Raw genomic sequence first — 26124 nt, 5'->3', positions numbered from 1 at the left:
CCCCCCACCCCCCTCTAAATGTCCTGCCAGAGACACACATGTGAAGGCTCTCCACCCCCCTACCCTGTGAAGCAGAGTTTAGTAAAACAGCTATCGGCCCTATTGAGAACCTGCCTCTTTTCTCCTCTCCTCTTTGTCCACGGCTGATTGGCAATTTGTCTGGAGATGAATTAGTTAGCAGGTTTCACAGAGGAGGGTTGGATGGGATAAAGGCCTAAAAGCCAAAGAATTAGAGGGAGGGAAAATGGAGCAGGATGAATGAGAGTGCAATGGTAGATATGGCAGTGTAAAGTGTAGGAGCGGAGAGTGGAGTGTCTTGAGCAATTAAAACGGCTTGCTGCTCTTCTGGTCCCATTGTGAGGGAGAGCAGGCTCTACATAGCTCAGCTCTTTAATGCATTCTCTAACCCCGGGCCTCTGTTTGAGTGGAAAACAACAGTTCTAATTTAAACAACTCTTTGAAGCTTTTATACTTGCTACATGCCAAAGTCGTGATGTGCGAGCAATTGTTTTAACTCAGTTCGCACAAGGCAAAATGCACATGTTTTGATCCAAGTGGGGTTGTTGAGGAAACCAGGACAAGAATTCTGCTTTTGTAATAAGCGACATAATCATATTCATTGAGCTCCGGTTTTGCAAAAGTGTTTAAACATGTTTTGTCTCTATGGCTACTCCTGCTGTTCCCTTTCCGTCCTTTTATAACATACAGAGTTTAGAAATCTATGACAGCCCTTCTGGAAGGAAGGTCTTGTGAGGTCTTGGCTTACTGCAAACTATGACAGCACCTCTGTTGCCACTTGAGGATTAAAGGTACTGTAATTATTGCCTTAAAAGTGTGAAAGACCATAGCTAGTCAATTTTAATTGTTTGCAGTGGTTTTCATTTTTCATTTACCTAACTGGGCTTGATATACTAATTATTCACCACAATGATTTGATAAACATTTTTTACAACTTTCAGAGGCCAGAGTGGTAATGACAGCAAAAATGGATGTTAACAGTACACCAGCATAGCTTCCTGTTTCACAGAGGACAGAAATTGCATTTGTGTATTTGATTTCCAGACAACAGTGTATGCTCTAGTAATTTCTAGAAACAAAAACTTATTAGGAGCTCGATTATTGGTGAATTTGGATGTAAAACCATAAACTAACAAGCTGTTGGTGATAAAAACTGTGTTGGTAACATGGTTGGGAACTCAATCCATTTGTAACTTTCCAGTGTAGCCTGAGCAAATGTTTGGCTTGACATACTATTGATCTAATAATGTTATGATTAACATAATATTTTAAAAGACAGAAACAAAAAAGGCTTTTCACCAAGCCAAGCATTCGCCATTCACGCCATTAAATTCATTAAAGATGCACATACACCATAGAAAAAGGTAACATAAATCTATAGGTGATCATGTAAACAGAATACAGTAGACGCTGACAGGAACACTTCCGCTGGGATGTCCCCTCTTCTGTTGTTCAAGGCTCACAATATGAAGACAAAGGCTCTTCCTGACAGGCTGTATTTGATATGCTCAGTGTCTGTTTCACTGCAGCACTCCAAAACAGCCAGTACACGCCGTGGTTTCCGCTGCCATTCCATATCTTCCCTTGTTTGTGACAATTGACACTAAAGCCCTGCCCTGAGACACTTGTTGAATAACTGGATATTACACACACCATATTCAGTTTCGATAATACTCAGGCAGAATAGCCTTTTAGAGTAGTGTATAACCACAGAAAAAGATCTGTTATAAAAAACAAGTTCCGTAAACTTTCCAGGACATACTGTTATGCTCCAAATATCTGTGCAGTAAATCACATTTTAATCGGTTCAGTCATTTCTAATTGTCAATGATATGCATGGGTCTATTTAATGGAGAGGCTCTGGATCCCTTCTGACAGTTAAAGCATATGATTTAAAGCAGAGTTCAGACCTAAGAGGAAGGAAATGAAATCGTTCATGTTCAGGATTTTTTATAATAATGCAACAAATCAAAACTTAATCACTATGGAAAAAAATAATAAAATAATAACTATGACAAGAATTTGGCATGAAGAGTTTGCATGCATCCTTGTTGGTCCAGAGAAAAACAGGACAGTCGGTATTGACTTAATGGGATTGAAAAAGTGTCTTTCTACTGGTGTCAAGTATCAGCCCTACATTTTATTTGCCATTTTTATGTGTTTTAAGATCCATTATTTTATATTTAATAATGAGTCTCATGGAGATTGAAAAGTCAGGGAGTCCTTGTCTTATAAGAACCTTATTATACAAGTGTTTGTGGTATGGCCAACTGAAGTGCTCAAAAGAAACATGCAGATAAAACAAAAGCAGCAGTCTCCACCTCTCATACGCACTTTAAGAACCTTCTCTCTGTGAAGAGTAAAAGCCTCTAAGAGCTATGTCACTAGCAGATGCGTGACAACTAAACTCCACGTTGGCCTCTGAAAAGCTCTGATTGCAGTGAATAATTGGGATGCTGGGAATGTCTTAACAAAGTGATGAATACGTTGCTCCATTCCAAAAGTACCTCATACATGTTGTGATAAGACCAATTTTGTTTTTGGCAATATTTTTGGAACACACATCATATCAACACTGTCTATGTTTGGTCTAGTAGTGCTTGTGCTGACACTTTAACCACTGCTCCCAACTCACACTTTTTCCATGTACTAATGTGTATTTTCAAGAGCTCCATAATTACACAGGTACATTTTTCAGATGTCTGCCAGCGGACCACCGCATTGGAGCTGTCAGCACGTACCAGACCCAAATTGTACAGTACAACTAAACAGGAGCTTGACAAGGCTGTAGAGTAGAAGTAACCCCTTTGGACGGATAAGGGTCCACGAAATGACAATTTGTGAAAAGAAAAGAAAAGCACTTCTGTCATCGCACCGAGGAATATCATATACATTGTTCATTATGTATGGATTAGGAGTTACGTACAGAAGGATGGCCACACACATGGACATTCCACACCATATACAAACCTGAGTCTGAAAAAAGCAAAGTAAGAAAGTATTGTAAAATTTCGCAACAGAGAGCACCCACAGTCACTGACACAGAGTTCCCATGGTCAAATTATGCTGCCCTTATTTTAGCACGCCTCAGAGGCATGTTTCCTAAAATGCTCTGCTAAGTTAAGCCCCAAATGTGCATGGAATCTGTCATCTCCTCTAATCAAGTTATCAGGAGTTGTGAACCCGAGATGTAGCTCAGTCAAGACTTCATTGATTAGTTAAGCTTTATTTAACGAGAAGGGAGTGAAAGAGGAATACAAGAAATGATAGGAAATTATATGAGCTGTACAGAAGTGCGTTTTTTACAATTGGTCTCCATGCTCAAACAGGCTAGAGATTTAGATGCTTTAGGAATTTGAAGTCAGTTTTCTATTTACATTTGTCTTTTTGTCAATAGATGGGATGAATTAGTAACCTTTTACAGTCACATTTAATAACGTCAATGTACACATAGACAAAGACAGGCAAGTGTCTTGCATGAAGGTACTACAAGGGCAGTTTGCAGAGGAGGGAGCAGGAATCAAACCGGTAACCTAACCACCATTATGCCTGACAGTGTATTCATCTTGTTTCAGTTCAGAGACATCAGTTGGGACTCTATTATAATTTGCTATGGAGCCAGGGTTGTTTTCTCTATAGAATTCAGTCAGGTCAGATAATCTCCAACATAGGCTCCTATTTCCACACATTATCTTCCATCATCCCTCTATCTCTCCTCTCCTCCGTCCCCTCCCATTGTCTTTACGCACCGCACTAGCACGTTCTGTCTCCCCAAGTCACTCTCGCATTCAATTATACAACAATATCGCCACATACGCTCTGCCTCTGCCCCTGTTTTTTTTTGTCCTCACCTATTTACTGCTCCAAGTTCCTCCTCGATACTCATTCTTGCTGTAGGAAACAATGCACAGGAACGGGTGTGCGAAGTGTGGTGGGAGCTAAAGTTGCTTTTCGGAGTTGTCCGGGACATCCTGTTACATATACAGAGGATGTTGGCTGGACAATGGATTGGTCTCATGTGTTTTGTGGGGGAAAGGGGCCCTCCATACCTTACCTTCCACTCCTATATGCTATTCCCTATGCATTATTGAAAGCATTAAGTGTCACTATACTGCTTTGCCTTAAATCTGTCACGTCTCCTCTAGGGTTACTCCAGAATATTTGGGGTGTGTGTTTGGCCAGGGCAGGTGGACCAGTGTGTGAATGAGGCTTTGTGCACAAGGAGTAGGGGAGCAAAGGCCCACAAGTGCAACCACGAGGTGAAGAGTTCAGGGAAAGTAGGCTTAAACAGTCCAGATAAACACGCATGCTTTTTAAAATATGACTTACTACTATGTAGTTACAAGAAAAGGTTTACCATATGGTGATTTTCAAGGTGCTGAATGGATTGTTTTCATAGGGATGTAATTTTTTTTGTCCCAAATAAATTGTAAAAGCTGTTTTTGGGGTCAAAATGAGAATCCTGTCTCCTGTGTGCATCTAATTAAGTGTTTTATTGTGATAATGATAATCAAGAAGTGTGAATTAGCATGCTAGTTGTGACTCCAAAACTCTATCTTGGCCTCTGAAAGTTGTGAAAAACAAATGCAGTGAATAATTACAATGCTAGGAATGTCTTAACAAAGTGAAGAATGCATTTGGTTTGGTGCAAGCAGTTTAAAAGGACCTATTTTTTAATGGACTTTGGACGCTGTCACATTTTGGCAAGTTAGCCAGCATTTTTTTTAGCACAATTTACAAAGAAGTACTGGAGTTTCAGTTTCCTGTTACTGATGTCATTTTGAGGACTTTTGACCATTCAAAAGATTGCATATTTTGTTTTGAAGTGTTTATTTCTTTGGCAACTGTCTCAATTTTTCATTATTCTGAAACTCACATTGACAGGCATAAAAGTAAGGGATTTTCTTGAACTTGAACCCATCCATGTGAACAACAAATTCTGATTTTGTATAACTGTTAGTAATCAGTTGGCAAGTTATTTTAGTTTTTTTTTTTCTTTTTTTTTAAATTATACTTACTAACTTTGCGAAAAGTTCAATGTCCCAGCTGAGACATTAAAGGTACACTATGTAACTTTTTGGTTGGGGGCCTGTCTCCTGCTTGTTTCTATGGATATGTAATTTCTCTGCCTGGAATGTTCCACACTATGACAGTAAACAGCTCTACCTTACATGTATTCAAGTACAGGTGGTTTTATAGCTCAAAAACACTTGGAAAAACAGGCACTCTGGCTGTGCGGGGTAACCTCTCCACAGATCTGACCAGTAAATTGGCCTGGGGCCGTAACAGTCTGTAATAATATCTCCACTGAGAAAAGTATTTGACAGATCTTGTCCTAGAAAAGTTGCACAGTGCACCTTTAACTTAAGACATTGCAGCTAGTAGCAAGTGCATTATTTATCAGGGCCACTTCACTTATCCACCATTTAAACTAAATAGATGCGATGCTGAGGTGGTGTTGCCTCTCTGTAAAACTGCGGAGTGGGAGATGAATGGGGTGCAGGAGCAGGAGATGGGGAGGCTGGAGTGAAAGCCGTGGGAGGGGAGGGGAGGGGCTGTGGCCGGTGCTATTGTCCCGTCTGTCAGTGGCTGCAGGGGGGAACAAAGAGCTGCTGGGCTCTGCTGGATCACATGTCTGTCTGCCTCAGACGGGCTCTCCCATTTTCTGTGTGGCTCTGCAGCACAGTCCCTGCTTTTAACTTCTTCAACCCATTCACCCTCATTCTCTCTGACTATATTTGCAAGCAGTAACTGGTCTCACGATGTATACTTCCTCCATACATTTGTCATTTATTTATTTAAATTTCAGCTTATTTGTTTACAGTCTGTTGGTTGTTCAGTAATGTGTGCTGTTAAAGGTGCACTGTGTAATTTCTCTTGTGGAGGGTCTGCCATCTGCATTTCTCCATGGAGAAATTAATGTTTTGTCTAGAATGCCCAGATATGGCATTAAATATATCCATCATGCATGGCAATAACATGGGTATTTATTGACTTAAAAAGTGTGCAGCAGGTTTGCCTCTCCAAAGATCTGACATGTAACTTGCCCCTATGTCATCGCCCGCTGTCTCTGTAGAGATAAATAAGCATAATGTCATACTTTGGAATATTCCAGGCAACATCTCCATGGAGACAAGCAGGTGACGGAACCTCTACCAGAAAAATTACACAGTGTACCTTCAAGTAAATGAGTTAAGCTTGGTCAGGACTACCTTAGCTGGAGGATTTTACCCATTGTGTATATTTTAGGTTAATGAGGGAAACCAGAGTACCTGGAAACCCACCCAGACACGTGGTGAAACATGCAAACTGCACAGAAACCCAAGATGGCCCAAGAGTCACACCTGAGAACTTCTTGCTGTGAGGTGAGCGCTTGTCTTTCAGCCAGCGTCGTATGCAGGTGCCTCCTGGTGGAATGCAAGGTCCTCTGTAGTTCTCAGATTATAGTTAGTTAGTTTTGAGACAAATGCGTTTATGTTTTTGTACTCCTCTAGGTTAGAACAAATCCCGTTTATAGACCTGCAGGTGCTTCTAGACAAAGAAAATGGAGGTGTGAATATTGTTAAAGCCACTGATTCATGTTAATAAGTTCATAAATCTAAACATCCAATACAAGACTGTTCAAACCAAGATAACCAATGTTTTCGCAGTGTTTATGAAATGTTTATTCTACTCACTGATAATTGAAATCTGTCTTATTTACTCTCTATCCCCTTTTAATGAATTGTGTCCAGATGCAGGTGGGGCTTTGGCAGATGGCTGATGGAATAAGAACAGTCACCACCTGGAGGTAGAGGAGGTCGCTGAGAGGCCACTCCACCCCACACCTGCCCATAGTGCCAGGGAGGAGGAGGAGGCCTGAGTGGCACACCTGTCCCCCAGGGAAATGACCACTGCAGCAGTAAGGGAGGCTGGGAAGAGCAGGTGAGGGCGGAGGAACAAAACTTTACTCCAGAACTACAGGGTGGCTGCTGTGTAACAAGAGATTTCAGTTAACTATGGTGGTGTAGTCTGTAAACAGTGATAGATGTATTTTAGCAAGACAAAGTGATGTGTTTTAAAGAGACGGTATTTTGCTTCTATGAGGTATTAACTGTTAACACATAACTTAGATCACCTTGTCACCTTTTATTATAAATGCTATTTTTGCAAAAAACAAAATATGTTTTGATATGTTTCACGTTTGTTTTTGAGACTCTGAGTCCCTCAATTCAGAGAGCTACCACAACACAATCAGTGTACATCCCACTAACTAAGCTACAGTACACTGCATCAGCTTTGTCAAGATGTATGTTGTATATTTATGGAGAACTGTCATGTGGGAGCACTGATGACATAACCTTGCGGGCTTAGCAGTGGACAGAATCTTACCATAAGGAGGGTTCAAATAGGGCCCAGGAGAGATGTATAAATTAGTGAAACATGCGTCAATTGGATTAGTTGGATTCAAATTGTATCCAATCAACTCTACAAGAAACAGATGGGTGCTCCAATAAAGACATGGTCAACCAGTACAAGCAGCAACCAGTCCAGAAGCTGCACACTAAGCTGATGCAAACTCAGCCTCAGCAGAGACCTGCTCAGCCCAAAGATGTAATCATGAAGGTCCAACTCCAGGACCCCCTCCAAAACTGGAGTGTGTGGGTCCAGGCCTCCACTGGACACACTGCCCAAGGCCCCAGGACAAGTGAGAAGAAGAGGGCCAGGACAAGTAGAAACTGGCTGGACCCACATAGATCTTTCCAGACCTATCACTAACTCTCCATGAGACTCTCAGGAATGAGGGTCTACTGAGATCAATGCAAAATAAAATAAAAACTAAATTAAATGACTTGTATCTATTTAATCTAATACACTATTGCTAATACATATATACTACAACTACCTTGGTCTATTAAGATAAGATACCACATTTAAACTTGATTGTGCCCGTCAGACCAAAAATATGTTGTGAAAGTAGTACATAACATAATAATAATGCGGTGGAAAAACAACAAATAACAAAATTTTGAAAAAGATGATTCCTCTGCGATCCATTATAGGACCACCCACAGAAAATGCATCTGTTTAGAAGGAAATAAATGACTAAATTACACTCATAGCTATTAAATGCGTTGGCTCCAATAATTTGTGAACAGTAGAGAAAAAAAGATGAAAATGGCTATAGTTACATTTGTTTTTAGCATAGCTTGGTAACATGTAAAGAGGTTAAAGGCCTATGTATGTATTACCATAAATCAGCTGCAGAATAATTACAATACCCATCAGTGTGAGAAAATGGTAGATACTTGAAGTCACTTTCTGATATTTTATAGTAAAGTACAATATAATATAATATAATAATAATTTTGAGGACCTGTTGCTTTTTTGAGTCTGTGAAAAAGAAATATTCCCTGCAAATTCTCCCCAGTGTAATAATAGTTATTTGGTCTTTATTTAAAATCTGTTGATAAAATTGAGTGTATTATTATAACTCGGCCCAAGCTGGAAACTGAATGTTGTGTGATGCTTATTGCGTGTTGCCCTTTTGGCCATATGGATTGTGTCAGCTGTGAACTTAACAAGCTGTAATGTTAAATCCTCCCCAATTATGTGCTGTCACTCAGTTGTAACTGTTTCCGTTAAGGTTTAATCATGTTGTAGTGAGCGTAAACATTTCGTGAATACACATCATAAACTATACAGTGTGCTTTTTGTAAACAACTTCTATGGAGAAACATTCCACTGGAGTGTGTCTACCCACAGTGAACCTTGGCTCTGACCTGGATCTGTTTAATGCGCTCTTTGTTATGGTGACTAAATTACTCCTTAGTGACCTGTAATTTTGTCGATTACGCATTTCCTTGTGTTTAGTAGTACACGTAAGACTGAACAGGACTTAATGTGGGAATCCCCTCAAAGGTTAGCCCTGCACGTTTCAGGTTTAAAGGTTAAAAACTCTCTTGTCTCTTCTTTGGTTGAGCTAAACTCTGTTAAATTCTTTGTGGGAACATTTTCCCCTGTAAAATTGAGGGAACATTTGTTGCTTCCAGAAACAGTCCAATAAAAGCAGACCTCTGCCTCGCGATCTGTCATCTCGTCCTCGGGCTTTCTTCTTCACTCTCCCTCTCTGTCTCTCCGGCTCATTTTCTATTATCTCACAGTCGCTTTGGCTTTTACAGCTTGTCATCACTTTATACAGAGCACAGCAATTTACCCGTGTCCAGAGAGAGCCAAAGTGCTCCAGGACAGAGGCGTCTAAAAGTATGGGATGGGACCTTTAGAAGAAAGCATATGTTGGCCTTATTGTAGCCTGATGCTACTAAGAAGAGAAGAAGTACGAACAGAAGAGTAGACCTTTTTAACTTATATTAAAAATGCTTTTGAAGGGAATGTAGCATCTAACACTTATTATAAAAAGAGTTAAAAGCTGCAGAGAGAGTTATTAAGGTGCGTTTAATCTTCCTCGTATGGAAATTTGTCTTATGAATTTGACCCATCCTTCAATACCGCTGAGGCAACCTGTCATGAGTGGTGGGCAGCAGATGTATCAGCTCTGATCAGACAGTGAGAGATACAGGACTACATTCATACCATACTACATACAAGTGTACAACAACTCATCCTTATGTAATAGATAGAATAACCCTGTGTCTTGTCAATCATCATACCATCTTTGCCTTTTCCTTATGAGCTCTTCTATATAACTGAGATATTTTTTTATTACTTATTTTTCTATTTTATTTTTTACTTGTACATACACATTTATATAATTATGCTTTTCTTGACACCAGTCTCTTGCTATTTTTTGCTACATATTTAAAATGTATTACCTCTTTGTTATTATACTGTATTGTGATGTGGGAGCTACTGTGTCCAAGTAATTTCCCTTGTGGATCAATAAAGTTAGTCTAAGTTTAGATGTTGTTTAGATGCTAGGTGTTGTCAGGACTTAAGACTCAAGGCAGCCTAGTGTGGGTGTTTTAGGTTGATGCAGAACTCAAACTACACAGAGAAGAATGTCCAGCCACAGTGAGATCATGCAACTCAACACAAAAGCTCCAGCATGGCCTGTGTATCGTAAACAGGACCTTCTTAATGTGAGATATGAGGGCTAACAATTTACCCACAGCTTGTTGATGATGCTGCATAAATTATAGCTTCAAAATATTTCGATACAGTGGTGAAATCTTAACATGCTAGAAACATCTTGTGAGAGCAGTTGAGGATTACCACTCTCTTCTATCTGGTCCGTCTTTGAGGATCAGAGCAGTTCTTTGTCATCTTTGTCATGTAAATCCTCTGATTCCTGGCACTCTATTACCGGGTTGGATCAGTCCCTAACCAGACACTACCTCCAACTTGATTAGTTAAGCCTCTTGTTTAGCCCGTATTAGACATGTGTTTGATGCAGAAATCCACACTGTGCAAATAGAGTGTCCAAGCCCTCTTGTGGTTGGAGCTCGTTTTCCCTCTACTATTTCGTTCTCTTCAAACAATAGGCCACTTCAATAGCTTAACCCAACTAAATGTTTCAGCGCTTTATCATTTATGTACTTTTACTTTATTTATTTTTTGATTGGTTTCACTGTTTCTGTTTTTTCAGGCAAATGTCCTGATATATTGAATAAGCTGCTCTTGAGGGTGCTGCCGCCATCGAATTAGAAAGGCATTTTATTGTCTGATAATCAGGAAGTGCAAGTTATCATACTATTGGTCCATCTTTCCCATCACGGGTAAACTCCACACTAGTGAAATAACTTTGGACCGCTGCAACATTTAAAATTGTTTTGTTTTTCACATTTCTATGACAGTAAAAATCCAACCTACAGCATCTTTAAGAGTATTTGTCAGTTAATTTAGTCTCAAACAAGAAAATATCTAAAATTAAGTATCTAAAAAAATGTGCATATATTTTTTATGGTGTACTTACATGACCCCATAATCATGAAACCATAATATTTTTTTCTGTTGCTTCTTTTTATTTTTCATTGTGTTTCATTCATTTTTATGGGCTGTGTGAACAAATGCGTTTCTTAATTCCGTTTTGAATCACACTTCTACATAAATCCTATTGTTTCCAGCCAGTCACATCTTTGGCCCATACATCTGTTAAGTAGCTGAAACAAGACATTTTGAAGGATTTCTATGGCATATGTACAACTTGGTGCATGTGAAAGTGATAAAGCCCTCCCTGACTCCACTTGGTCGGCTCAGTTGCGTTGGAACCGTGGTTTTGGTTACCTTTTTGAGGGCAGGCATGGCTAGGTTTGCGTGCTGGGTGAGGGTGCTAGCTCCTCTTTAAACACCTTAGATTTGAACTTTGACCTGTGGGGTGGTCTGATCTGCCAGCTTTGGTTCGAATGACGCCATGGGTGCAACCCTTGGGCCTGTGACTGATTTACAAAGTGTTATATGTTGTCCATGTATTTTCCTACTCATAAAAACCCAATTTGGTGGCTGAAAGGTAACATAATTGGGTCGTTCTTAGCACACCCAGTCTCCGTAGAGTTAGTTGGTGTGTAATGCTTTTGGAAATGGGTGCATGGAATCTGATCTGGTGATTTATCAGTTTGTTGTGAATAGGCAGGAAGCAGGTTGGGTGGTGGATGCAACTCTAGACCTAAGGCCGCCTCTGGAGACACTGACGTCACATATTTTACTTGAGGCATTATATTTGGGTTAAAAGGAAGGAAGTTGTTTAGATGGGAAAAGCCCAAAACAACTTCGAAAGTCTGGTTATTGGTGCTTTTCAGATTCTGCAATGATGTCATGATGGGGGGTAAGAGCCAATTTTCCCTATTGATAACATTTGCCATCAAATATTCAAAATATACTTGTATAAATGTTGTACCTAATAGCAGAAGCGGAGTTAGGAATTTGGGGACTCTAGGTGAACTCTAGGTTTTTTTTAAATATGTATTTATTGTCTGTTTTTCCCCATTGTTCTTGAGACACGCACATCTCTATTTATCTGAATTATGGTTGATTGGAAACTTGTCTTATTAGTTTGGTCGCCTACTTGATAACCAGAGCTGAAAGTAGTTTTATTTTTCTGCTAGTACAATTAAATTTTTTACATCCATTACATATGATTATTACTACTTTTCTTATGATTATTGTTTAAAAGTAAACTAATCTCATTCAATGTCATATTGAGAGAAAATCAAATTGCTCTTAGGCCTCGGCCATTAGTGGCACTGAGGGCAATTGGTTGGGGGCCCTTCCAGGTTTGGGGGCCCTTGACAGCCGCCTACTTTTGCCTAATGGTAGCACCGCCTCTGCCTTATAGTTTTTATTATTGACTAGACCCAGTACTCACTCTATTACAACATACAACATACAAAATTATTCAACCTCCACTGCAAATTAGGTTTACTGGTAAAATGTACAAACTACCAGCTGTTTATAAAAAAGAAATCAAACAAGAACAATTTAAATAGCTCAGCACAACTAATATTACAAGTGGTTTCACCAAATTCAACACAAAATGCTACTTTTAATGACTACTGCAGTCTCAAAATTATTCAACCCCTTAACAGAATTCCTCATAAGAGCACACTTTGGCAAATCAGCTGTGGTCTACCTAAATCTACATTTCAACAACACAATATAGAATGTTCTGATATATGGAACACAGCAATTAATGAGTCAATTTAACCATATTGACTCAACACTCAAATAGTTATGGTAAAACAGATAGGTAATGTTTAGTTAAAATTTAACCTAATAGTGTAATTTGATCTCTAACCATTTTATTGCACTTTTTAAAAAATTACATTTTACATTTACATTGTATTAACCTCTTATTATCCCTGAAACATGTCTTACTCCTTTTGTTGCAGTGGGTCAGGGGTTACAGGTTGGCAGTTTAATTCCAGCTCAGACATTGTAATATTGTTGTGTCCATTGGCAAGACACTTCATTTACTTGCACACTTTCATAAATCGTCGGCTTGGGAAAAACACTGCAAGACTAAAGCTATTTTTTTAATTATTTGATAGAAGCTGAGTTTGTGACATCATCTTTTTAAGCAACTTGCAGATAAAAACTTAGACTAAATACATTTAAAAAGAAATTCCTACTGCTGCTCCCATATGTACCCTGTGAAATGGTTCCAGGAATTTTTACGTCCATTTGATTTGGAAGTCAAAAGAGAGATAGCATTTGCCCAATGTACAGGGTCAGGCTGTCTTCATCTTATTTATATGAGCAAATGTGTGGGCTGTAACAGAATGCAGTCCACCAGTACAGGGAGTACATGTCATCATTAAAAACATTCAAATTACTGTGTATGTGTGTATGGGGTTTACTTTATCGTGAAGTTATTTCTGCTGGGAACAATTAAGCAGCTAGTGAGACTACAGGAATCTAGAGGTCATAGGTCATCCCTCCTTATTTTTTTGCCTTACACACACACACACACACACACTTATGCAAACATTCCTTCAACCAATAAGTCAAAGTTTGTCTCTTCCACTACAAATACTCACCGCTACTCTGGAAATCTTAGAAAAACAAAAGAAAACCGGACACGAGTGGCTACTGTTTCCATGGCAACTAATCTCCCAGCCTCTGTAGTGGGGGGAGGTGGTCAGCTATGGGGTCAAAGGGCAGAGGGCGGGTCAGGGGGGCATGGTTCTGTTTGGGGTGATACTGGGGAGGCACAAATGGAAAAAAAATGGAGGGAAGGTATAAGACCAAAGAGAGATTGATATTAGACAACACGGATGAATGGATGGATAGATTTGCATGGGAAGATTAGCAATGCTCTCGACTGTACCTCCTGTAGTGATGACAAAATTCTGATGCTTTTGAAAGAGGAGGAGACAAGCCCAAATAAGAAACAAAAGCAGGATTAGGGAGCCGAGAAGGATATGACAGTGGATCAAACGTGTTCTACTCAAAAGGCCTGGGAGGTAGAATGGAAGAGATTACAACATTAGCTGTCAGCACACAGCTTTCATCACTATCTTGTTTTCTATCAATACATTCAACAAGAATAAAAAAAGGAGGACATGACTAATTGTGGTGTGGTTGATATTATTTTAGTTATGCACTGAAGTTATCGTTCACACTTTCTTTCATTTTGTATGTTTTTCTGTCCCTTTTTCTTATTTTGTGTATTTTTAAGTCTTATTTGTTGTTATAAATAGTAAACATAGCTGTCTACACCTTACTAGAAGTGTGAATTTCCACTGTGGGTCAAAGATTTCTGATTTCCTTCTTTCCTGAAAATTAAAATGACCATTTCTTAAAACCACGATATGTTGAACTGATATTTGCACCTTTTAACGTACTGGCTACCAGCTTTCAATTGCCAATGGAATCCAGTTCTTTGGGCCAATATGAATATGAAGAATATTTTTTTGAATACTTTAAAGCAAAGATGGGATTACACAGCCCTCTTAACGAGTTTGTAGTAAAACAGGATTGTGGATGAGTTTGTTGTTAATTTACTTTATTTAATTTGGGAAAAATTATTAAAATTATCTCTACAAATAGGCTGTACAACAATGGGAATGCTCATAGGCCATAGGTTTCTCTAGAGTCTAAGCAATTGATAGCAGTATCAGTTATGAAAAACAGTATCTGTCAATCTAGTATTTTTAGTTTGAGGTATTTTTAGATTTTGTTATTTTTTTACTCTTGTTGCAAATTGCATTGCATTGACCTGACATAATGGAGGAGACAGTGTAGAGTGACTTAAAGTGATCATGAAATAACATGTTGTTTTAAGGATTAACTGCAGAAAGTGAAGTCATGGCTGTCACACGCTGTGTTATGGTTGAACTGGACACAGAGCTACATTATGCACTGGTTTTAAAATTACACAGTTATTGTACTGAGACCAGTCTATGTAGCCTCTATGGAAACTACTAAAACAGTTGTGACTAGGAAACAGTAGAGTCAAACATTGTGCTTTGAGAGGTTAATTATATCTTACCCACTTTATCTGCTGACAGATGTCATGTTGACTGAGGCCACAGTGTTGATGGATTATGCTGTCATCGTTTTCCAGGCATGCACGCTCTGTGTTACCTGCAAAAACGATTATAAACGACCATGAATATGTTCGATAAGTATTCTTATCAAGTCACTTTGATCACAATGCACAATCTTTATCTTACTCCATTCCTCTACAGCTATATAGCTACTACACTTTATGGTGGTGCAGCTGTGCTGCAGTGGTTAGACTGCACAACATGAAGATCAGTGGCTTTATCTCCACTTTCTTTGTGTTCTTAGGTAAGACACTTCAACCAGCTTGCCTGTATATTATGTATGTGATTTTAGTAGTACTGATCTAACACTAGACCACTACTAACAAGTATGGAGTGAATTAATAATATATGAAATTGTAAAGCGACTTTAAGTGCCCCGAAAAGTACTGTATACAGCTATTGTAATGTAATGATTTATTTCATATATCTTACACCCCAGTAAAATTGTAAACATTTGCATACAATATTACTATTTTACTATAAAATGCAGTGAAAACAAACACATTAAATTTCAGAATGTGGGTAGAATATACAGTGAACCATTCTGAGCTCTATCCTAGCTGTCAGAAAAAGTGTAAAAATACAGTTTATTTGATTGAGCATGCTATGATAATACACAGGCTTAGTTTTTAATCAGATAAGACAAATATTCAAACAGTGATTGCATATGTATTTAATCACTAACAGCCCGTGCTTTGATTTAGGCTCAGGTGTCATATACACAGCCTTAACTTGGATCACAGAGGATATCTTTGTTTGTATAGACATTCAAATCTGACGTTTCCGGGTCAGATTTTGAGTACTTTCCATGCCTACTCAGATTTGAGATGGATTTCCCAAGTTTAAATCATGATGATGTGAGTGAGGAGTGAGAGGACAAAAGGAGAAGTGTGAACACGCGTAAATGGGATTCAGAGAGCCAGGGTGAAGAAATAGCAACTAGGTTTGTTTGGCACACAGGACAACTGTTGCTATGGACGGATGCAGATACACTCTCAGGCAGCAAACGGACACGGCCCAGAGACTTAGTAAACAAATTAATGAGTCAATAGGAGATAGATAGATAAGATAGCCTATTGTTATAAAGAAAATAAACAAGATAATATGTCTGTTTTACTAGAGTTAATTCACATTGTAAAAACATATGTCTAAGAGCTCATGCAATTCTATTTAAAGTTAGACAGACTTCAGAATTGTTCCAGTTCAGATCACATGTTATAGTAAACATGTCAACTTGATTTTTTAAAACCGCACTTGCTTATGCTAGTTTCTCATCTCTGTTACAGCAAATACATGCCTGGAGTTGTGTTTTGTTTCATTCACACATGTTTAACACACAAACCTTGCAAACTTGATACCTTCAGTAGAGTCATTTGGATGGTTTCAGGAATCTGGCAATCTGGAATTGTCAATCTCTACTGAACTACAGGTAAAAGGTATTTGTTAACTTGAAAACTATACCTTCATGACATCACAAGGTGGAACAGAGCATTTTTGAGCTTTGGGGATGTAGACGGACTAACTAGTAACTATAGATTGAACATGCGTGAATGAAAGAAAACACAACTCCAAGTATGTTTTTGATGAGGTAACAACATTATAACACAACTTAAATCTTAAAAGAATCAGTTTAGTGTAATATAGGACCAGTCCACATTTCCTTAGAATAGATAGATTGATAGATGGAAAGATAATAGAATGAAGGAATGTGTGCCCAGCGTCTTGATGCTGTGAGATGTTAGGCATTGAGGGCTGAAGAGCAGAGCCTTTTGTTAATCTGCTTTGTGATTGGTTGAGCGTCTGGCCAAGGTGTCTGCTATGTAAAATGAGATGCTTTTAGTGGATTAAATTTCACTGTTACAATGCAATTTACAGATTAAGCATAGGGACAAACACAATAACGTTTTCTTCTTTTTTTTTTTCAAAACACAAGTTATGGTAACCTCCATGTGCATACAGTATTTTCTAGCCTGAGGAGGTAGAATCGGAGGAGTAGATGGGAGCCTCCCACACATCCCCTGCAGGTGAACCTCCCCTGTCCCACTCCCCTCCCTGTGTGTGCCTGGTGGCCTGTCACGTTAGAATGGGGGAGATAGAGAAGGCGTAATGCAATACATGAAAGTTAATACAGGTCTAGGTCATAGTAGTTTATCAAGTGTCTGTCACATTGCAAACACTGGGCACCAAGACAGAGAGGGGGGGGAAAATCATGAATCTGAGATATTTTACAACAGTAGTAAGATATAAAAATGCTGAATTTTAAAAAGTACTGGATTAGATGTCTGCGTTATACCAATTTCTATCCAATTTTCTGCTTCAGTTTGAAAATAGCAAATATTTCTTACCATAACTGATTCAACTGCCTTTATAAAATGTAAGTGATATTACAATTATTTCACAAACACAGTTCATGTGCATATTCTGTTCAGTGTTAAGCAATCAATTAACACTGTGTAATATAAAACCTTGCTGCTTAAATTCCGTGAAGCATGCAGTAGCCAGACCAGTTTTACCTCATGTAGTCAGGGCTTATGTGCTTATTGTGTGGACTGTTGTATATAATGGTAATGATAATACATGGGCTGTACTATTAATATCTACAACTTTCTACAATGTTTTCCTGATGAAGATATGATGTACTTGTTTTGTTTTTAATATATTTATTGTCTGTTTATTGTCTAGTTTAGATTCAAGATTTGCACACTAGGGATATTTTATAGACGATCTATTCTAGTTGAAAGTCTGTCATCATCTTTTGTCTGTGGAGATTATTTTTTTGTCATTATTGTTTTACAGTAATGCATTTAACATATCTATCGTGCATTTATTCATTTATTTATTTACAGACTGAGAAAACAGCATTTTGATGTAAGCAGGGTTGCATCTCCACAGATCTGACTTGTTGTAGCATCTTCTGGAGGTGTCACCATAGAGATAAATAAGTTTAATGCCTGACTGTGAAACTTTCCAGGCACTTCAATGACATCTCCCTGAAAAAAGCAGATGATAGGCCCATGTCCTGAAACATTACATAGCGCACCTTTTTAATATTGAAAATTTTCATACCTACAGCTAACAAACCAAAACCAAAATCTCAACTTTTTAATATCTTCCTCTCTCTAGACTTAGACAAACCTTACTGATCCTCAAGGGAATTTATTTGAACACAGTAGCTCACACATCACATTATATTATATATATAAAACATAGAGCAGAAATATAAATATACATTAAAAATAAGTAGCAAAAATAGCAAGAGACCAGGGTCAAAAATGCATAATTATATAAATGTATATGTACATTAATAATAATTGTTAAAAAAAAAGGCTACCCATATTAAACCTACCTATATTTAGACACAATATCATAACCATTTAGTCACTGGCAGGTTTCCAGTGCTGACGCCATGATTCAGAAACGCGCTTACGGCCTGCCTGTGATCCACTGCTACTGAGGCACATGTGCTGACTTAACACGGCTTTAAATTAATCGGTGCGTCTGGACACAATAAAAGAGACAGGAGAAGAAGCCGCTCACAGACGACCCCTGCTTTGATCACCACCACAGAAAACCTGGAGTGGCCCAACGTGCGGAATAATGCCAGAAGAGGCTTGTAAACAAAGTCAGAGACGGGAAAGAAAGGAGCCGCTACGATTGGGGAAAGACGAGAGGGCATTGCGTTGTGGTTCCCAGGGTTGAGAGAATGGACTGCCTGCACTCACATGGCCTGTAACAGTGTGTGTGTGTGTGTGTGTGATGTGTGTGTCTGTGTGTGTGTGTCACCCAAGTCCCCCAGAGCGCTGACACCAAAGGGGGCTCACCATGACACCTATTATCCCCCGAAATATGACACACCACCAGGGAGGGAGCACACAACCGGACGGAGGAGGTGGAGCCCAAAGCCTTCTCTGTTCTGTGACTGCCATTCCCAGCACATGTGGGGATGTTTCTGGCTTTATTCACAGTTTATAATAGTCTTGACGGCTGTCGCAAACATTTTTCAAAATTTTGTCATGCAAGTAAATTCTAGAAGTTGGCAATCCTTGACCACCAACCATAGAGTCAAATATTGCTATTGTGCATGTGTTTATTTTGGGGTCACAGAGCAAGAAACTTCAAACTAGAGCTTGCTGACATGACAAAGAAATGAATCATATTTCTTCACAATTTCCATTTGATTTGATTTTGAAACCAAATAAAAGTACCTTTCAATATTTGCTGAACATAAATAAGACTTTAAATCATTGCTGTTTCACACAAAAATAAGTCAAATTTCTTCCTCCAAATTCAGAACTCCGCTCCAAACCAGATGCTTTTCTGACAGAACATTGGCGGTAGACCTTCCATTAAAACAACCCAAGCACTGCTGATTAGGGATGACAGAATTTCGATTTGATTAATTACACAGCCCTCCTTCAACACAACCCTATTTGGTTGTCATTATTCACAAAAATGTAATACCATCTCTTTTTGAATGATACAATGCAACTTTATTTATATTGTGACTGTGTCAAGTTACAATGTTGTATACGAATCATTGTGACAGTTTGGAAATCTGTCAAATGATCTTATGGGACACTTTTATTAGAAATGATTAGATGTATTTAACCATCTTCAGCCAAACTCTACAAGAACTTCTGAACTATTTAAAGAGCCTGTATTACACTATTTCCTGATGTATGTTTGAATATTGTTTCCTCATAACAAACATACCTGAAGTTGTGTTTTGTTTCATTCACACGTTTATCACACAAACCCTGCAGATTTATGCTGAGTTATTCTCTCAAACAGAAAACACTAGCCTGTGATGTCATGTGGTAATACAGGAAGAGCTCTACTGTGTTTTTAAAACTTCATATGCCTTCACTAGAATCATTTGGATTATTTCAGACATGCGATTGCCGAAAAAATAGTAGCTCTTAACTTGAAAACTACCACTACATGAAATTATAAGGTAGAACAGAGCATTTTGAACTTTGGAGATGTAGACAGACTAATAATAAATGGTTACTCAAACATATGTGAATGAAACAAAACACAACTTTGGGTATGTTTTTGAGGAGGCAGCAGCATTCTAACATGGTTTAACACTCACAAGGGTCAATTATGTGTAATTTAGGACCTTTAACTCTTACTCCTGCATGTGCCTTGACCACAGCTTGCAGCCTGTTCAATGGGCATGCACATGTGTATATATAGTGTGTCTGGCTGTGTGAAAGTCTATGATCTACTGTGTGAGTATTTGTGTAGTAGAAGGTGAAACGTAGCAGATCCCGCTCCGTGCCAGGTGTTTGCCTTGGCCACACTTCTGAGAGGCAGACACACATTTGACACTGTCCAGGGGGAAATAGTGTAAGGGGATTGGGAGCTGCGAGTGCTTTTTAATGCAGGGGGCCATAGTCTGAACCCTGACTTTATATCTGTTCTTCATGTGACTCACATGATTGTCCCATGAAGTCCCAGTGCTGTCGTAAGGGCATCTGAACTTTCCTTCCCATTGCACCTTTAACTTGCAATGTAGATAATCCAGGAATGAAACTGAATTCTGATACTGCACAAGAGCAAATACTTTCCACATAAGTCCCATGTTTGTGAGATTCATTGGGAAAGGGTTGAAGTGAGCAAACAGACTGACTGCTTCTGCATGGGAAACTAAATACGATTTCAATTTGATGGCTTAATTTTCCACACATCTGTACTTAACTTTATTATTATTAGGACTGTCATTCATTGACTTTCAGTAACCGGATAAAGGAGTATAATGATTATTAAATCAAATGAATGTTTGTTGTGGAAAGTAAAAACATGTGTAGTAATAGATTGATAAACATGTCATAATTATCATAATACCGTTAACATTATTTATTACACAAGAGAGAGTAAAAAACAAAAAACCTTTCTAGAGGAGCAGATGTATTAAGAATTCAAACAAACATTGCACGCTTAAGTAGCAGATGTAAAAGATTTATGAGATAAAATAATAAAAGAACTAACTAATGAATATTAAAGGTGTACTATGTAACCTTCTGTCTTACCACCACATGCTTGTTTCCATGGAGAACTTATCTAGTTTGCATTCATTTAGTTACAGATGTATTTATTGCTAAAATGCATTCTTACTATGAAAGGGTCGCCTCTCCATAGATCTGGCTTGTAATTTGGGCTGGTGGTGTTACTTGCTTCTCCATTTAATGCCCCACTGAGGAACATTCCAAACAAATTTCCATGGAGGCAAACAGGTGACGGATCAAAGTGGCTTTCAGGAATATTATTTGTTACCATTATTTATAAAATAAGATAATGGTGGAGGAAATGGCATTCTAAGTTGAAATAGAAAGACCTGTAGGAATTTAAAATAGAGAAAAATGAAAACAATAAGCTTTTGAAAACATCACTCCCCCTTCTCGGGTAGAATGCAGCCGAAGTTGATGGGTGCTGGACTGTTTGGAGGTGCTTGGGTGTCACTATGCTGAAAGGCCAGTGGTGGGTGGGGTGGAGGGGATAAGTGTGTGTGTCCCAAAGAGGGGGGGGTACACTGGGTATAAGTGGAGCAGTGCTGGGCTGGTGAGGAGGGGGTGGGCTTGGGACATTTTAAACCTACTTTCTATAGCCCTGCTCAGGTTTCCGAAAGCCTGCCAGCTACAAACCAATACCACCAAGTCATGAGAGAGGTGCGGGGTAACAGTACGCTAAGGTTTAACATGATAAAAAACATGCATTGTTTTTTTTAAGCTAGAAATGAAATTGCGAAAGATAGATTCCTAAAAGGGGGCCCTCAAAGTCAACGGTGCCGTGTCTATTCTTTGCCTGCAAGCCGTCAAAATAATGGATTGTCACGCTAAATGGCCGGATACAAGGGGGTAGTGGGGCTGGCCACTCGGGGTGCAGCGGAGGGGGAGGTGCTTATGAAGAGGGCTTTTTTGAGGGGTATTTAGTTAAATGGAAACGGACTGAAAGGATTGACAGGAGGGATCTGCTTCCAAGTCAATTTATTCCTCATTAAAAAGTACTGGCACAGTCCTCCAAAGGTCTTAGATGTTGTTCAGTGAGATGGAGATTTTGGTGCTTTTTCCAATTCTGGTTTCGTGAAATAACTTGATATTTATTTTTGATATTCAACAGTGCATTGTGGTTGTGTTGATGGTGTTGTGTTTCTATTAAATGCCAGTGTCGCCTTTTTTTAAATTCAAATTTGGCTTTATTTGGTTTGCATCAAGTTGAAGATCTAAGCCGCCACGTTGTTCTTTTGAATATAATTTGTCATATCTGTAATATTTTCTCAAGATGTGTCTTGGCTGTTAAGTTTGTTTTCAGGGGATTTTTCCTGACTCTGGAAAAGCAAAGTAATTCGTTGGATTTATGAAGATTTTGGGCAGAAGCTGAATGCCTGAATTGAGAGAGTAATAGATGAGCAGTTGGTTTTGGCAGGCGAAAGGTTCTCCTCAACTGCCATGACACGCAAACAAGTAGCATTAAAGGGCCCATATTACGCTATTTTCTATCTGTTTTATAATGTTATATCTTCTTTAAAAACATACCTGGACATGTGTTTTGTTTCATTCACACAAACCCTGCATATTTAGTTTTTTCTTCAAACAGAAAACATCCACCTTGTGATGGCATGTGGTAATAGAGGAACTCCATAAACCTTCACTATTTGGATCATTTCAGTCCTGGAATTTCTAATCTTGAAAGGTAAAAGCAGGGGTGTATTGGACGTGATACATGGGGGTACGCCATCCACCCACTCCCAAAATGAGATATAGAAAAATAACAAATATAAAATAGCTACAACTTAAATGTCAAACTGGAGCTATTGGCAATGGTGAAAACAACCTGCATAGGCTCATGATATCTCCAGTACTGTCCTGTAGTGACTTGAGACATGAAGGACCAGGACTGAACCAGGACTAAAACAGGTATAAACCAGGTCTAAACCAGGACTGAGTGTTTTGACGAGGTGTGCCCGCATAGACCGTCGGGTGATCACAGGTGAAAGGACTGGCACAGAGGTTCGCGCAGCATGGGGCTAAGAGCAGCCGTCCCCTGATCGCGCTTTGCGGACACCCTGCTCCGCAAACTCGGGGTGCTCTCTCTCTCTCAAGTTCAAGATTAGTCCTAGTTTAGTCCTGGTTTAGACCTGGTGTAGTCCTGGTGTAGTTCTGGTTTAGACCTTGTTTTAGTCCTGGTTCAGTCCTGGTTCATTCCTGGTACAGCCCTGGTTTAGTCCTCCTGGTTCAGTCACGAATCACGTACCCCAACTTAAAAAATCCCCACTACCCCATTGTGTAAAAGGTAGCTGTTAACTTGTGTGAATGATCAGGGTGAAAAAATGCATAGCACACTCGGTTGGCCGATGTCCAAATACTATTTTATTAACAAAATAACGTTTCGGCAAAAAAAGCCTTCATCAGATATTTTTCTTGTCTTGGACCACAGCACACAAAATGGTTGCCAGCCCAGGTGCCCATATCAATGAATGGGAGGTCCGAAAGTGAGGTCACCCAGTGAGTTCAGCCCATTCTACAACAAGAAACAACAGTTTACATAAAAAAACATTTTATAAAACTTGTGTGAATGAAACAAAACACAATCCACCAGTGGGCAGACCAAGGTTCTTGCAGTGGAAGGGATGCAGAGGGCATACCTCTTTTTAGTTCAGTGTTAATTATCCGATCATGCATATCTCTGGATTCTTTTGGTTTAGTACTGAATAAACATTCAGTTTATAATGACTAAATGTTTGCGTTACCAAACCTTATACAGTAATACAACAACATGCTCCTTTTCCACTGTCTTAATTCATCTATACAGGCCACAACACCAACAGTTTATAGTTGTCAAAGTGGCTGTATTGGATTTTTGTCAATGTAGTAGGCAAAATTAGTTTTGTCCAAGTATAGATATATTGTAAAAGTAGCTCATAGGCTCAAAAGGAGACCTCTATGTGCTGTCTGCATCTAATTATTGAGTGTTTTATCGTCTGAGAAACAGAAAGTAACACTGGTACACTGTCATTATGCTAATTGTTGTTGACCGCAAGTTGTGGAAAAGCCCCTGTAAACCCGTGTCGGTTAATAATTACGATGCTAGAAATGCTTTAGAAGATTGGGAAATGAGTTTATAGAGCTACAAACCGTAAAATGCACTAGTTATTTTTTTCACATTCTAAGTGTAAGTAGTACAAGTAATACATCATTTACTTGCATTAGTTACATATATAAACTTGCTAAATAGCTTGAAAACCACAGTTCATCTTTTGGAGGTTTATCTTCTTGTATTTCCCCTGGTTTGGTCTTTCTCTTCCAGGCGTTTCTTTGCTTTGATGTATATTTAATACATCTCAAGCTCCAAACTTACAAATATCTTTATTCTCATTCCTTTTGACACTACCCAATCAATAACTGACAACAAATTGATTTCTTGAAGGAGAGAGAGAAGGGCCTCTGGTGAGTCTGGTGTGCACTCTGTGGGGAGGTGAGATAGATCGAACCTCTGTGCTTTTGCGTCATATGGAGTCACAGATTAATAATAATTTGATTTTGACTTATTATTGCATTTAGTGGAACAGTATGCGGATAAATTTGAAAATGCTTTCCAAAATGGACAAAAGAAAAGATTTATTTCGCAAAGTAAGTTATAATTTTTTATCCAATGTAGACACTTGGCAAACCAAATGTGAAAGAGACATAAAAGATTTGGTTTTATTGATTGACAAAGATATTCCCCAAATCCTTGTTATAAATTCTTTGTTCACTCTGCAATGTTTGAACCTCTCCTCCGGGCGTCTCATTTCCCCTGGTATGTTTGCATATAACATGATTCCAATTGATTTTGATTCACACCCAGATCTTTGTACGCTGGCTTGTTTATTCTCTTGACCCAGTATGTCTGCTATATTTCAGATCCTGCTTGTGAACAGTAAGGTTAGCCCCAGCGCGTCCCATGGCTATACACTTTTAATAATGTGTATTCCGCCTTCCAGTGCTCAGTCTCCGTGGACCTGTCGAGAAACCTAGCCAAGCATGCACAGCCTCCCTCCCCCGAGTTTGGATGTGAGAAAGATGAGATGCTGCAATACTTTTCTAATGGATTGTTGTTAGTGCCTTTGGGCCTCCCAGGGTTTTTTGAAATGCAACCAAACATGGGCCCTCTTTCTCTTTGCGAACTTTCAAGCCGAGAAACTAGATTCTGGGCATTTATTCAAGAAAGCATTGACTTGTGAGTGCAGCAGAGGAAAGTCGTCATCTCACGGTGCTTAGATCTGACAAAGTCCATGTTTGGATGGAAACCAGTGTGAAGCAGAGAGCATTAATCTAATAAATGATTCCCCTATAGTATTAGGAAACACCTGGTGACTGATCTAGCTTTTTATACCAAAGATAATGGATTTCTGAAGGCTGTTACATGGGTTTATTAGCCCCCCACAGGCAGTTAATTAAATCAAACAGAGCTCATATCAGTACAATTAGGTACATACTGCTGTTAGTGATTTCTCTTCTGCTTTATAGCTAACCTTCAAACAAATATTTCTGTCTTCTTTAATTGATTCACAAATCAATCTGGCATAGCTTTTTATGTTGGGTGCCCTTTCAGACACATTTTTTTTCTTTTCTTTACCTATTCAAAAGGCAAAATCTTCCAACAAAGGTAGTACTGACCAAGCCTATATGGATCCTGAGCCCACTGCTTCTCACAGGTTGTCCTAACCAGCAGCAGCAGCATTTAAGGAAGGGTCAAATGCAGACCTTAACCTAATGTATGTAACTCTGTAGGGTCCACTACTCTCAATGGAGCTGTGATTGCTATGCCTGGAATGTTCCACGGTATAGCTTTACACATGCCTTCAAGTTACAGATCAGATTTGTGGGTTGGCAAACCCACTCACTTTTCAAGGTATTTTGTTTGGCAAGATAGCTATGTATAAAGACTCAATATGGAACATTCTAGTCAAAGCAATATCATATCATATCATATCTATCGAGGCTAGCTGGTGGCAGACCCCTCACCAATTTGCACACTGCATTTTTTACAAACAATAGTTGTCACTGACATTTTTGTTGCATTTGAACAGCATTCATTTTTGCTGCTGAAGGTTTAAAGATGGAAGCATGTTGTGGAT

General features: G+C 38.9%; 1 protein-coding gene across 1 annotated transcript in view; it reads left to right on the top strand.

Annotated features, from left to right (window-relative positions):
• Positions 1 to 746: 746 nt before the first annotated feature.
• The window catches only part of LOC110174246 (cytoplasmic dynein 2 heavy chain 1), a 97512-nt gene continuing 72134 nt past the window's right edge, over positions 747 to 26124 (top strand). Inside the window, exons 1-3 of the mRNA XM_055167044.1 lie at positions 747 to 809; positions 6268 to 6383; positions 6753 to 6942. The gene's annotated coding sequence lies outside the window, so the exon portion shown is untranslated. The remainder of the gene's footprint in view (positions 810 to 6267; positions 6384 to 6752; positions 6943 to 26124) is intronic.

Source organism: Boleophthalmus pectinirostris, unplaced genomic scaffold, assembly GCF_026225935.1.
Source record: "Boleophthalmus pectinirostris isolate CB_2022bp ecotype Guang Dong unplaced genomic scaffold, ASM2622593v1 HiC_scaffold_9, whole genome shotgun sequence".
NCBI lineage: Eukaryota > Metazoa > Chordata > Actinopteri > Gobiiformes > Gobiidae > Boleophthalmus > Boleophthalmus pectinirostris.
Note: the sequence above shows the minus strand (reverse complement) of the source record. Positions and strands in the feature narration are given on the sequence as shown.